Source organism: Molothrus ater, chromosome 12 (genome assembly GCF_012460135.2).
Source record: "Molothrus ater isolate BHLD 08-10-18 breed brown headed cowbird chromosome 12, BPBGC_Mater_1.1, whole genome shotgun sequence".
Classification (NCBI taxonomy): Eukaryota; Metazoa; Chordata; class Aves; order Passeriformes; family Icteridae; genus Molothrus; species Molothrus ater.
The window spans coordinates 17,786,523-17,801,023 of record NC_050489.2 but is presented as its reverse complement, the minus strand read 5'-3'; the positions used below and the strand labels follow the sequence as shown (position 1 = coordinate 17,801,023).

Below are 14,501 nucleotides of genomic sequence, written 5' to 3'. Positions count from 1 at the left end.
CAAAATTAAATACATTTATATATATTTATATTCATGGAAATATTTATATTTATACTTGCATTTACATATTATAATATATATTTATATTTATCTATAAATACATATGAATATTTAATGCATATGTAAACATATTATTATATAAATTATTATTTTATATTAGAGAATATATTATATTCTAACAATTCTACTATAGCATTCCATTTATTTATTATATATTATTTTAGATATTATTTTATATACCATAATATATAGTATATAAAATATATTATATAATTATATAATATTATATATTTTATATAATTATATATAGTATATAATATATAATATAATTATTAAATATTGCACAACTGATTATTATACAGTTATATGATGCTTATATATTGATATAACATTATATATTATATATATTAATAAATATAGTTAATATATATGTGAACAAACACATCCTCAAGTAAAGTGATGAGTTAATTCAATTATTCCAATTTGCTCTGTTAGGAATCATGTCCTGCAGCAGATACAGAGAGCCTGTATTACTTCACACCTCTTCATATTTAATCCTGAAGCAATCAAATGATGGTAAATCAGAGAAAAGATTGGACATACATTTGTGACATGATGGTTTCAGCAGCCCCCACAAGCAACGTTTCCCCTAAGAGGTGAATTTGTGTCTCTGGAATTCACAAGTTCCTGTGTAAAAGTTTGCACAGCGAAGCAGGTGAAGAAATATCAATTCTGACACATAAAATCCCAGTTTTTGAGATCTCCCAGCTTCACTGTCCAGGTGTTCAAGACCTTTGCACCAGAGGAAGATTTGTGTGAAAATATTTCACCTGCAAACATTCTGCTAAATAAAGGGAAAAGCCAGAACTTGGCAGGTCCACAGGTGCAAAACACCTGCCCAGGATGTGAGCAGCATTTTCCTTGTACAAAATATTTACTTTTAGGTTTCACAGCATAATACACAATTTAAGCCAGGTAGCCAATATTTTCAATTTCATTTCCACTCTTTTGTGCTTTCCCCTCTTCTTTTTAATTGCAGTCCCAGCAAGTTGGTGGCTCCAAGAGTTCTAACCCATAGGAAATAAAAAATAATAATAAAAAATAAATTCAACCTTAAGACTTCATCATTGCTGTGAAAAGATGAAAAATCTAATCTAAACATACCTTTCAGGGCCAAGCAGGAGGTACAAGTGGGATAACATCTTTGGTTTTTTTTCTAAACAAAATTTGCAAAGATTAATTTGTGATTTAGCTGCAGGTGTTGGCAATAGTGTTGTTGAGCACCTGCTCCATCCATATGAAATCCTGTTGGTGTGTTTGACTCAAATTTAAGTACAGGAAAAACTGTGTTCCTAAACAAGAGCTGCTGGGAGGAAACTTCACAGCAAGGCTGAATTTTAAATGAATTGATCTCCAAACTTCTCCATCAAAACTCCCTGCTCCCCAAAACAGTGTCACAAAGATACTGACACGAATTCTGCAGGAGAGAGAAAAGCAGTTCTAGAAAACTTTGGTCGTTTCAGGCACTAAAGAAAGAGTTGCAAAAAATCTTCTGATGGTTTCAGTACTGAAAAAAAATGATTATATTGTTAGAATGTTCATTTTACCTTTCAAACAGAATCATATCCTGAAGAGTTATGTAAGGTTTGGGCTATGAGTAAAAGCTGGGGGTTTATTTTCCCCCAGGGAAAATATGAATCTAGTGAAAAATTGTGAACGTAGTGAAAAAAAATATTATTTGAAATAATATTATATATTATATTTTATTTTTAGGGACAATGCCTTGGGGGACACAAAGGTGAGGGGACCCAGCCTGGAGGGAGGAGCTGCCCATGGCAGATGCTGCCATCCCTGGGGGCTGAGCTGGTTCCTCACAGTCCGTGTGGCTCCACGCTGTGTTTGTTGAGGCTGCAATTAATGCAGAGTTATGAACCATGCCCTGCTCTCCCCACTCCTCTCCTGACTCTGCACTTGCACCCAGAGCCCCTTGTCCAAGGGCCCTGCAGGTGAAGCATCAGCTCCATGGCTCTGGAGGTGCTGCAGGTGAGCCCTCAGCAGCTGCCTGCCCCTGCTCTCCTCACCAGGGAACAACTTCTCCTCCTCACTCTGGGTGGATATTTCCATATTTTCCATCAGCCATGTGTGTTCCAGCTGATCCCAGGGCTGGCAGCTGAATTAGCCCATCACACAGCACAGGGAATGTTCCTTTGGCTCCTGATGTGCTCCAAAGTGCCCTTGGCTGTAAAACCCCCCATGGAATCCAGGAGTGGCTTGTGCACCTTTGGGATTCCCTGCACCAATTAACACTGCAATGCTAAAATATAATTACAGTACTTTCATTCTAAAGGGCTTAGACAATGTGCCCCATTAGTCTGTACATAACTGAGCTCAACCAGTTGGATTTTTCCACCTTTCTGCACCCTAGATTGTCTTCTTCTACTTCCCCATGTGCTTTGTGGTGTCATTAGGAAAACAAACCAGTAAAACCTACTCATGCTGTCATCCCCTCTGGCTTTATTACACTTTTCTGAGTAGATTTAGATGAGATATCAGGAAAAAATTCTCCCTGTGAGGGTGGGAGGTGCCCAGAGAAGCTGTGGCTGTCCCTGGATCCCTGGGAGTGTCCAAGGCCAGGCTGGAGAGGGCTTGGAGCCACCTGGGATGGTGAAAGGTGTCCCTGCCATGGCAGGGGTGGGACTGAATGAGCTTTAAAGTTCCCTTCCAACCCAAACCATCCCATGACTCCACCAAGATGCTGGAATTTCTCATGATCCCATGGCGACGGCACTCAGCCCAATTTCATTTTTTCTGTGCTGCCGTATTTTATTTTATTCTATTATTATTTTTTTTTAATAGCTGGCCACCAGTTCCAGATGTCTCTAAAAAATGAGAGCAGTTGAGCAGAGCCAAGCATCAGCAGTGTGCAGGCAGAACAGATGGCCATTCCCACAGCCTTGGACCTGCATCCTCCTGACGTGCGAGATGCCAACTGCAGGGCAGCAAAAAAAGCAGGTATTGGACTTTTTGTTATTAACTTTCTGGGGTGAGTGACATTTTGCTGGAAGCCAGGCTATTTCTGGTTGCCATGTGTGCTGCTGCTCATCCCTAAATTGGAGATGAAGTTGTGGAAAGAGGTGGAAGCTGTCGTGGTGCTGCAGACAGCAGGAGGATGAAGGTCCCTGGTCCAGACAGATGATGATAGAATCTCATATTTTTAATTTAGTATTGAAGGACACTTCTATCAGCACCAGCTTTCAGTGGACACATTCTGCTCTGTGAGAAAAATTATTGCAGCAATTCTATACAAAGAAGTGGGATTATACAAGTAGAAATGAATGATAATAAATATATAAAGAGATATTATGAACTTCTTGCATCTAAATGTGTAGATGAAAAGTTGCAGATAGATTTACATATAAAGGAAAAAATATCTAGATAGGCAATCAGTTGTCAAGGTTTTAGTGCCTTGGTTCCTCTCATTAAATACAGACACATTTTCTCTTAATTTTCATATTAAAATTAATCATTATTTCATTGAAGTAAAAATAACAGAAAAATAAATTCAGCCTTCCTTAGCTTTGTGATTTAGCACCTTTGACCCACAGCAAGTTTTTCACAAAACCTTTCAACATTTCTGCAGAAAGAAAACCTGAAATTGTGGCTGCACTGGTTTATTCCTAATTAAATAAAAACGTCTCTGTTTCCAGCAGAGTTCTTCATTCTCTCCATTACTTGAAGCACACACTTTTGGATAATTTACACATTCTAAACATTCCTCTCTGGCATGTTAAACTAATTTCCTTTAACAATCTAACAGAGTTAAAATTCACCTTGATGCTGAATGATGTCCACACGAGTTATTTGCACAAACTCTGGCTCCTCGTTTCTAAGTCCTCCTCCTGGTTTTAACTCATTCACCCTAAAAATTGGACACTTTAAATGGAAAGCTTTGGAAGTCCAGTAGTTAAGTTCCTGTGCTGAAATTCCAGCCAGGAGGACCCCAAATTTTGCAGCAGGGCTCCCGCTGAGGTGGCACTGACAAAGAAATGAGTGAATTTTGCCTGATGTTCCCTCCCATGCAAAACATTGGCAGCAGTGTGCAGGGCCATGTCTTTGAGGCTGGGAGAGTGAGAGCTGAGAGCAGCCCTGAGAGTGCTTCCAGATACAGCCACAATGCACATTCTCAGTTAATTTGATAAAGATCATTTTCATTTTCCTGCCAGCCATTCTGTCTTTGGGAATGATTACCTCCAGTGCCAACCACAGGAGCACATGGTGCCAGGCAGCCCCTGCTCTGCAGGCTCAGCAGAATTCTGGGGTGCCTGAACTCTTATTAATTCCTGGAGGGGCTGATCATTCCCTCAGCTGACACCAAAATTCCCACTAGCCCTGACAGAGCAGGATAAGGCTCTTTGTTTTTGGCCCCAATCCACAAGGAGCCTGCACAACCCCATGGGTTCCCATCTTTGCCATCTGAATTTGGTACCTGTAGCCCAAGGGTGTAAAGAATGTTATAGAGAGTCTCTTGAAACATACAGAGGGTAATAAAGGTGGTGGAAGAGCTGGAAAACATCACTTAGAAGGCATTCTGGACATTCAAAGCAGTTATTAAGCTGTAACTACACAGTGTGATTTTCTACCCTGCTCCTTGCAGCTCTCCACAAACACTGGACAAGGCTAGGAATGGCAGAAGGGGTTTGAAAACTGGAAAAAACCCTGATAACTTCTTGTTAGTCTCTCTTTCTGAGGAGAGCTGAGCACTGGCAGCACAGGGATGGATCCATTTGTGGGCATGGGATGTTCTCAATTTTCCCTTGAGGCAGGAGAGAAGGGATGGGCAGCAAGGGGAGAACTCGGACAAGTCCCTGTCAGGAACGGGATAAAAGGGGTTAACCCTGCTTTGGGAGCAGGTGTGTGTGGCCTCTGGGAATTACTCCCATCCCTGTTTTTTACTGCTTTGTGTAAAGAGGCTCTGGGGCTGCTCAGAGGCAGCAGAGGTCCTGCCAAGGGGAGCCTCTCCAGCCACAGGGCACAGAGGGCTTGTTCAGCTCTTCCCATGCTCCTCAAGCAACTCATTCCTGCACAGTCAAACTTTAAATTCCTCCTCCTTCACTTCCACAACAATCTTGGTGATAAACTCTCAGCTACCCAGAGGTCTGTGGGACAGTTTGAACCAAAATGCTTTGCAATTTGATTTTTTTCTCCTACTTACTCCAACCCACAAATAATTTTCAGTGCCTCTGCTGTTTATAAACCCCCACAGTCACGCTGTGCTCCATCCTCATGAAAACAACCACAGCACATGCACATGCTTCCCAGCACATGCATTTTTTGCCAGTGTGTAGCTTATGATGTGGCTATTAGCCAGGCTGCTGGCATTTCAAAACTCATCCCATTCCCCTTGTTCTGTCCCTCTGAGGTGCTCACATCAGGCTGAAATTAAATTCTGGGTATTCCAGTTCTGCTCCATGATGTCGTTTATTTTAGAAGGAGAGCTAAAGAAGAAGGGGGAAAAAATGAACCCTTTTTTTTTTTTTTAATTTGGATCACACCACCAGAGCAAACAATGTATGCCTGATCTACCTGCTTTTTATTTTTCTTTTTCTAATTTACAATTCCATTACTTAGTATGGATAGACACAAAAAAATCTAGTGGAAGCTTTAGAACAGTGGGAAAATTCATCACTGATCAAGCTCACAGTGAGAGGGGTGAATGTTTTGGGTGGCCACAAGGTGCTGAAATCAGGTTTGTAACCCCCTTACACATATCAGAACAGGTGCTGTGGATCCCTTGGCTGATAAAAGATTCTGATATTTATTTATATTTATTTTTATTTTAAAATTTACATTTCTATTTCTATTTCACTGATATCTATATTCATATTTAACTTATATCTATAGTTATATTTAACTTTATATTTATATTTATATTATATTTATATTTGTATTTAATTTACATTTATACTATATCTATATCTATATCTATAGCTATATCTATATCTATATCTATATCTATATTTATATTTCTATTCTATTTCTATTTCTATTTCTATTTCTATTTCTATTTCTATTTCTATTTCTATTTCTATTTCTATTTCTATTTCTATTTCTATTTCTAATACACATTGAGGACTAGAGAAGGCAATGGAGCAAGCTGGAGTTCCTCAGCTGTTCTTTCAGAATGGGGAGTCCTGGAGGAGCAGGATCACAGTCCCTGGGGAGCACGAGGAGCTCAGAGCTCTCAGAGAGGTCCCTGCCAGGAATGGAGCAGGAAGAGCAAACCCCAAACCTTCCTTCAGCCTGGGGAAGTGGCTGCTGCCAGCTGTGCTGGGAGTGGGTGCTTTTCCAAATATTTGGAGCAAAATCACAAATTCAGAGTGAGGCTGAGCCCTGGCCAAGGAAATCCATCCAAGCAGCACCACAAAGTCTCCTCCTGTATCTCAGTGGGTCTGAAGTCAGTGAGTTTCCCATTGGTTTTACTTTAAAAAATACAAATAAACCTTCACAAATGGAGCACAAACTTTGCCACATTGTCTTCAAAACTCCTGCCTCTTACACAAACACCACCCCACAGTATAAACTCAAAAATGTGAATATTTTGCTCGGCAAGTCTGTGGCTGCTGGGCCCAGGCTGCAGGTAGTCTGAGAGATGGACAGAAGTACATGGTCCTTTTTCTCTCTTTTTAGGTGCAAGTATAATCTTGAAGATAATCAAATATTCATGATACTAAATATTTAAATTCTTCTACCCTGCTGGCCTGGAAAAAAAAAAAAGGAAGAAAAGAGAGAGTTCTAACAAACTGAAAACAGAAACACAGTGAAACAGAAAAAATGTGTGTTCAGCAAACACAGGTGAGTGTTTAGGAAATTGCACCTTTTATCAAAGCATTACCACTGAAACTGTGATGAATTTATTGCAAAGGAATGACAGGAAAAAATCCCAGGTAACTTACAGGGTCTCAGGTGTGGGAACACTTGCTTCAGAAGGGAAATGCACCTCTGTCAAAAAAAAAAGTTCTCAAATCTTTTTGGGCTGGCCTTTTAACAGGAAACACTTTATGAAATGTGTTTTAAGAACCACTAGATTGAGTTGAAAATCACCTCCGTGGATATTTATTTACTGAGACATCCAGATCTCCTCTCACACTTGATTTTTACCAGTTGGCATTTATGTTTTCCAGACAGAGCCAGAATTATCCACAAATCCGTGAAAAATCCATGAGAAAATGTTGATGTTGATATACTGAATATAGAAAACACATGAGCAAACATCTTCCAGATCTTCTATTAAACTAAAGTGATAAAGTTTATCCAACTCTGCAAACATAAAGGCAGGAAAATCCCAACAAATAACATGCCTGTAGAGCCTTGGCAATTTTACTTTTAAATGCAAACCCAAAGCATTCAGAACAAATGGAGCATTCCTTTCATTTCCAGCCACATGAGTGATGCTGAATTAATATATGGGGCACATTTGAGGGACTTTGCTCCAGTATTAGGCCTTTAAATAAAAGGTTTTGTTCCTTATTTCTTTCTGCCATTCTCTTTTGTATGTGAGGGACTTTAACCCTTTAGCTCTTCAAGGTTTTATTCCCCTTGATAGAGCTGCAACCACAGCAGCAGGTCATTTCACCCCAAAATTGGCGTGGTCACTCTTTGTGCTGGGATCAGCAACAAGAATTCAGAGCTCAGAGAAAAGACTCAATCAAGAGTAAATTATTCTCCAGAATGGCTGAAAAAAAAAAATACAGTTCTTGGGATCTGAACCCACCAGGAGCAAGTTACCCCAAGCTGTGAAATTCCTGAAATAATTTCCTTTTTTAGGATTTTCTAGGAAGGTGATCTATGGGAAGCCAGAGGGGTGAGAAGCTGTGTTACACAACTCTCCTTGCTCACGTTTCAAAATTGCTTCATCTGAGCCCAATCTGGCAATGTCACCCACACGGCAGAGCTCTGCATCTGCCTGCCCATCTGAGAGCTTAATCTGCCTCTTTCATCAGATAATTACTGCAGGAGCCGCTGATATTGCCCGTAATCACTGGGCTTTTGTTAACACCTCTAAACCAGCCCAGCTCTCACATCAGTTTGCACGGAACCTGGAACTTTGTATTAAAAGGACAAAACTTAGAGCTGAGCCTGAAATTTGCTGCTTGTGAGCTCTGAGCCATGTCTAGAACAACCCCTTGGGTTCTCTGCTGTGAATAATCCACCAGGGAAATTGCTGCCCCCTGATTTCTCTCCTTTGTAAAAGGGCATGAATTCTCTCAAAATAACTGTCTTGAAAACAGAAAATAACGTGGAGCATGGGACATCCCTTTAAAGGAAATTCTAACACTGAAATGTGATGATGCAGAAAATGATTTCTGCAGTTTGCAAATCAGTGTTAAAGAGAAAACTCCCCATTCCTGCCTAGGGAGAGCCCCAAAATTTGTTAAAGGAACTAGAGAAATGATTTTTCTCCCCTCATATTTCTCAAAATCATTCCTCATTCACCATTGGTGACACGTCTATATCCTAGAGTAGGTATGCACAAGTGTATTTATTTATGCTCATAAAGATGTCCAATACAAGCAACAAGAATTAAGAAAATTAAGTTATATAGTGTTAAATAGTAGAGGCAAAGAAAACTTCTTATCCAACATGCATAAAAGTGATCCATACATAAATGGCAGCAAGGAAATATTCTTTATATATCACCCTCTGCATAAAAATAAAAAGCTTTTGAAATGACATAAATAGGAGTATTTATCAAATTCCTCACTCGGTATAAAAATGATCTTTGCCAGTGCAGGAAAAACACTTTGATTCCTAACAAGATGTTTATTTGGCTGTGGTTTTGGGCTCTGTTTTTTGAGTGCTGCTCTCCTGCAGGTCCAGGGGCATCACATTCACATTCTGTGAAAAATCCCTTCACCTTCCAGGATTTTTCTCCTGGGAAGCTGAGAAGCCTCAGAGAAAAAGGAAAACAACAATTATCTCATTTGCTTCTCCTGTGTTGTGTTCATGTGGAATGTGTTTGGAGACTGTTCACCCACAGGTGATTGTTCCATTGGATTCTGCTGTGAGTTGTTTTCACTCTTTGGCCAATCAGGGCCAATCAGTGTCTGGAAAGAGTCATAAGTTTTCATTATTATCTTTTTAGCCTTCTGTCTGTATCCTTTCTGTATTTTTTAGTATAGTTTAGTATAGCATTCTATAATATGATATGATCTGATATGATATAATGTAATGTAATGTGATATAATATAATATAATATAATATAATATAATATAATATAATATAATATAATATAATATAATATAATATAATATAATATAATATAATATAATATAATATAATGTAGCCTTCTGAGCACATGGAGTCAGATTCACAATTCCTTCCCCTGTCTGGGGGCAGCACAAACACAACAGAGGGGCTGTGATGGATCCCTGCAGGAAGGGAGCCCCAGGCTCGGGTTTCAGCTTTGCCAGGGGCACAAAGCCAGGCAGGAGGGATGAGGGGGAGGAAGGAGGCAAACAACACCAGCCAGGTGACTCCAAACACGACACCAGAGAGGAGATGAGCTCCTTGATGACAGACCCTGAATCTCCTCTCCTGCCATGTCTCTTTCCATGACTCAACTTCTGGTTTTAATGATGCTCCCTCGCTGCTCGTGAGTCAGGAGAAGACATTAATCAAAGCACTGCTGCTTGATTAAAGCATTAATAATATATTTTACAGCAGCAGGGCTGTCTGTTAGAGGGAGGTTAAACTGTCTTTGGCAGGAGAGGTGTTTTCCTTCGTTAAATGTCAGAGCAGAAAAGTTCCAAAAACTGAGCAAAACCAAGATTTGGCAATGAGTAAAACTATTCTTGTCACCATAACTCTGCTGCCTCCAAAGAAAAATGCACTAAATTGGAGAGGGTTTAACAGGGATTTGAGGTGACCTGACATTTCTGACCCCTTTTTTTATTGGTTTTTCATAGAGAGAGGGGTCTCTCCTGCCAGAGGAGGTGCCAGCCATGGCTGACCCAATGGCTCAGTGCCGATTGCTTCCCCATCCCCCTGGAAACATTCCCAGTTATCCTGTGGGATAACTCACTGGATTAAATCATTTTAGGAGCCCAGCTTTCCTCCTCTGACAGAGTGGGGTATCTGACATGGGTTAAAATTGCCCAGAATCAACTTGAATAACAGATAAGTAAAAACAACTTTTCCTTAAAAAGAACAAAATTAGCAACAGTGGGACAAGACTGAAAAAGGATGAAGCAATGAAGAATATTAAGATTGACAGCAGTGTTCTCTTCCATTCATAAATGTGATGATTCCATTTGTTTTGCAATAATGATATTTTGCACAAGCAAATGGTTTAAAACAAGAAAATTAAATGAAAATGTGTCAATGCAATAAAAATGTTTCCAAATCCCTGGACTGATTCTCTACTCACTTCAATCTCTTTTTGCTGGTGTAGTCCCATGGAATATAATAGCTTTGCTCTTCAGGGGATAAAATCAGATGCAGGAATGAAGCTACAAATGGAAATGATGCCAAAAAGTCACAACTTACTCTCCTGGGCAGCATGTCAGAGCTGGACCCTGTCAGAAATCATATTTTTGTCTAGGTAAAAAGACAAATGAATAGACAAAAATTAAAGGTCAATTGTTAATCAGTATTAAACAACACCATCTGAAATAATCCCAGATAGATATGATCAAGAAATTAACACCTAAAAACTAGAAATACAAAAAACCCAAAAACCTCCTAGAAGGCTGAGTATCCTTTAATGTGTGCCTTCATTTTACCTCCAGCATGGACCAGGCATTCCAGACTCTGCAACTTCAAGCACTCAGCTGGACTTATTCCTTACTGATGCAGGTACTGAAGCACTTCTGTCCCTAAAAACCCTGAATTCTAAATATCAGAAATACAGGAATAATAAACAGCACAGCATGGGACTGCTGTAAGAAAATGGAACCATGGGAATTGTCTCATGTATTTTCAAAGCAAACCTATCCACAAATTAATTTGGATTTTTTTCCTCTTGTTTTTATCTGAAACAGATGTTACAAGGAATGCTGATAAAATCACTTTGCTGTTAATTTTGAACTGTGAGGCAGATAATGGAGGTGGTTATGGCTTCTGCATAAAAATGACCAAACAATGATTAAAAAATGCTAATCACAAACCAACTGGAACTTTTTAGGGCTTTCTTATGATTTCTGCATCTTTAGTGGGTCACTCATGGGTCTGTGTTTCTGAAGAATCCACACTCAAACTAAGAAATAACCCTTAGGGGAAATCAAAGGGATGGACAAGGTCTATTTTTGTCTTTAAGTCAGCTTAAACAAACTAAACCATAGTCAAATATATATATATATATATATATATATATATATATATATATAAAGAAAAGAAAATTTGCTGCCCTTGTGGCACATCCCCCTCATCCTCAGCAGGGTGAGATAAAGGACAATCACAAAGGGTGAGCTGCTCACCCCAAAAGGGCCAGTAGGAAATCAGCATTCTGCGTGCCTGGCATCAGCTGGGTAAAACTGATATTAAAAAACTTGAATTTAATGGAAATAAAAGTATATGGGAATGCCTGTAGCTCCAGACTGCATCTCCAACTAGAGGAGCTCGCCCCTCATAACAAATTCACTCCAGGTTCTGTCGACTGGCACAGAAAATCAGAACACTTATTGAACAAACAGTAAGTGTTGCACCCAGCTTTTTGTTAGAGCTGTGATTGTAATGAAATTAAAACCTTTTTAAAACAAGGTATTTTGAATCTTTTATAAAGGTGTGTGGCTCCTGCCTACAAATCAGCAGCCTGCTCTTGCTCTGAAGGCATCCCAGGAGAGATCCACGGTTTGAATCTGGCAGAACAAAGCTTCAGGAAAGCCAGGAATTAGCAGTGGAATTTATTATGAAAGGATGAAGTTCAAACATATAACCATTAGCCAGCTAAGTCCATTGCAAATAGCTTCTGGAAGGAATTACAATTCCAGGGACTCATTAGCTTAAGATGTGTTAATAGCAGCCAAAGGGTTTTAGTGCCTGGAGTGAATTTAGAGCTGAAGCTGTGACTGATGCTGACACTTACAGGACACCAGCCAGGCTGCTAAATCCAAAATGCAGGGAATTCTCAGAACTTTGGTGCCCTGGAAACACAGGGGCCTTTCCCTCCTCCAGGCAGTGCTGGCAGACCCTGCTTGCCTTGCTCGTGTCCCCATTTTCTGCTCACACCTACAGGACACCATCCTGAATCTGAAACGCAGGCAATTCTCACAACTCTAAGTCAAAGTTTAGAATTAAACACAGGATTTGATCTAAGACCATAGAAAAGGTTTTAGAAACTCAGAGACTTAGAAAGGTCTTCCAAACTTACGTGCTAGAAGCGAGAATGTGGATTTATAGTTTAAAGCAGAGACACGTTAAGGAGAAGAAAGTTTAAAGTAATTGCAGAAGTAAACAAGAAGTTTAGAATGCAGTACTGTAAGTTTGTGTGTCATAACATAATTAACTAAAAATGCTTACACTGTAGCATGAGTCCATAAGACAAAGTATTTAAAAATTAAGTAAAAAACAGAAATATTCTCGTTAGCAGTGGTTTATTAGCCAATAAATCCTTAAAAAGTCTTTGTAACTAGAGGTTGTGTAACCTTCTCAACATACAGTAAAGATGAGAGTTGAACTCACCCTTCCTGTCTATGTAAAAGATAAAAACAATAAACTGCAGCATCTAAAAAACTCAGAAGTCCTGTCTCTAAGACATTCAAAATTCCTTCACAGGGGACTGGAGCAAAAAGAACAACCCTGGGACTGAGGAAAACAGGATTTGGCCCTTCCATTATCTGTATCAGGCAATTGGCCAATTAATGACAATTATGGGGATTCACTCCAGGGCCTCTCAGTGAAACCAGAGACCAAGTTTTGCCTTGAAAATGGGAAATATTTTCCCATTAGTCTGACTTAGACTTCTGCATCTATTTCCAGGGCGAACTTCCCAAGACAACAGCCATCTGTTTGTCCTGTGTGTGCACCAAACAAGAGGCTGCTCCAGTCCATTCCTGCTCTGCTGCAGCACCACTAAAGACCAGTTGAAGGGAAAACAATCTCGTATTAGACACCAGAGAGCCAGCATTGATCTCTGGGAAATATCAGAGTAAGAAAACATTGGGTTTTGCTGGAAATTAAAATAAAAAAACATCTCAGAAAGTCCCCAGCAAGGCAGATGTGCTACAGAGGTGGTTTTATGTCCTGAAACACTTCTTCCTCTGAGCTGTCATTTAAGTTATGGGCTAATACCACCTCCCATGAAAACAAAACCACTTCTGTAACAGGACAATAATTAGGAGCACCACCAGAATGTGAATCTGGAATGCACCAGTCCTTCCAAAACCCTGCAGCCAGCAGAAAATAACCTTTGGGATCCAAAGCTTTTCTTAAAATTAAGATCTCACCCTAAACCCAGCAAAACATTATAGCACTTGTTATTTTTCTAATCAGCTTTAGCTTTTCCTTCTCCTGTCACCAGTAATGAAGAACTCACAGTCCAAGCTCTGCCCTCCTTGCCCTTGGGTCCCTCAGCTCCTCACTGAACTCTGCCTGAACCTTTTGATCAGTTCTGTTGACAAGGCAGAAATTGATGATTTAGCTGCTTCTTGTGCTTCCCCAAGGCTGGAGGAGAGCAGCAGCCTCAGGCCCAGCAGCAGCTCTGCCCCTGAGTCCAAGCAGGGGGTGCTGAGTGAAGCAGCCAAGTGCATTTTCCTGTCGTTGTTCAGCACGGGCTGAGGACCCTCTGCTAATCTGCTGTGCAGATCACATCACCTCAAGCACTCTCCCTGGTTTTGCCTGCTGGGGAATTACAGGTGAGAGAAGGAAGGGCCTGCACTGATTTCACAAGGTTTTGCAGTAAAAGAGGAGAGCAAAACAAGAGCACCCTGTGCTGTCACCTAACAAAGAAAAAATACACTTTAATTCTTGGTTCCATCTCCCTGGTCCAATACACGGGGATGACTCCTGGAGGGCAGAAACAGGCTGAGGAAGGTTCCTCTGAACAGCACAATTGCTGCAGAAATAGTGCAAAACTATTCCAGCAAAGCCCAGCAGAGTGAGGAGGGTTATGGAGACTCATCCAGGACGTGGTGAGAAACCAGGGCTGTCTTGAAGGACTCCACCAAGAATGGAATCAGGGAAAGCTCACTGGCACTTCTGCTGCCTGCATTACTTTAGGAGCTTAGGGCAATTTGGGTGATTTCATTCTAATCAAAATCTTTTCCTATTTCCAATCCCTTCAGCAGATTAAATATTACCAGAAGGAAAATCGACACCCACACACAAAGCCTGGGCTGGGCCACTGAGTGCAGTTATTTATTGGAGGTCATTAGGGTTGAAAGACAGGCCCTTTTGGCCAGCTAAATGCCCAGAAGGGAAGGACAAGCAACAGGAGAGATCTCTATCACCCTCTAAGTAGTTTCTTGTTCTCTGCTGTGGAAAGAAATAGTCTGGAATGAATAAA

At 40.3% G+C, this 14,501-nt stretch overlaps 1 long non-coding RNA gene across 1 annotated transcript in view; it reads right to left on the bottom strand.

The window, feature by feature from the left end:
- Positions 1 to 8,468: 8,468 nt before the first annotated feature.
- Positions 8,469 to 14,501, bottom strand: part of LOC129046814 (uncharacterized) — a 17,713-nt gene continuing 11,680 nt past the window's right edge. The window contains exons 2-3 of the long non-coding RNA XR_008508585.1: positions 10,428 to 10,597; positions 8,469 to 9,104 (exon numbers count right to left, since the gene is read on the bottom strand). This is a non-coding gene — a long non-coding RNA (uncharacterized LOC129046814). The remainder of the gene's footprint in view (positions 9,105 to 10,427; positions 10,598 to 14,501) is intronic.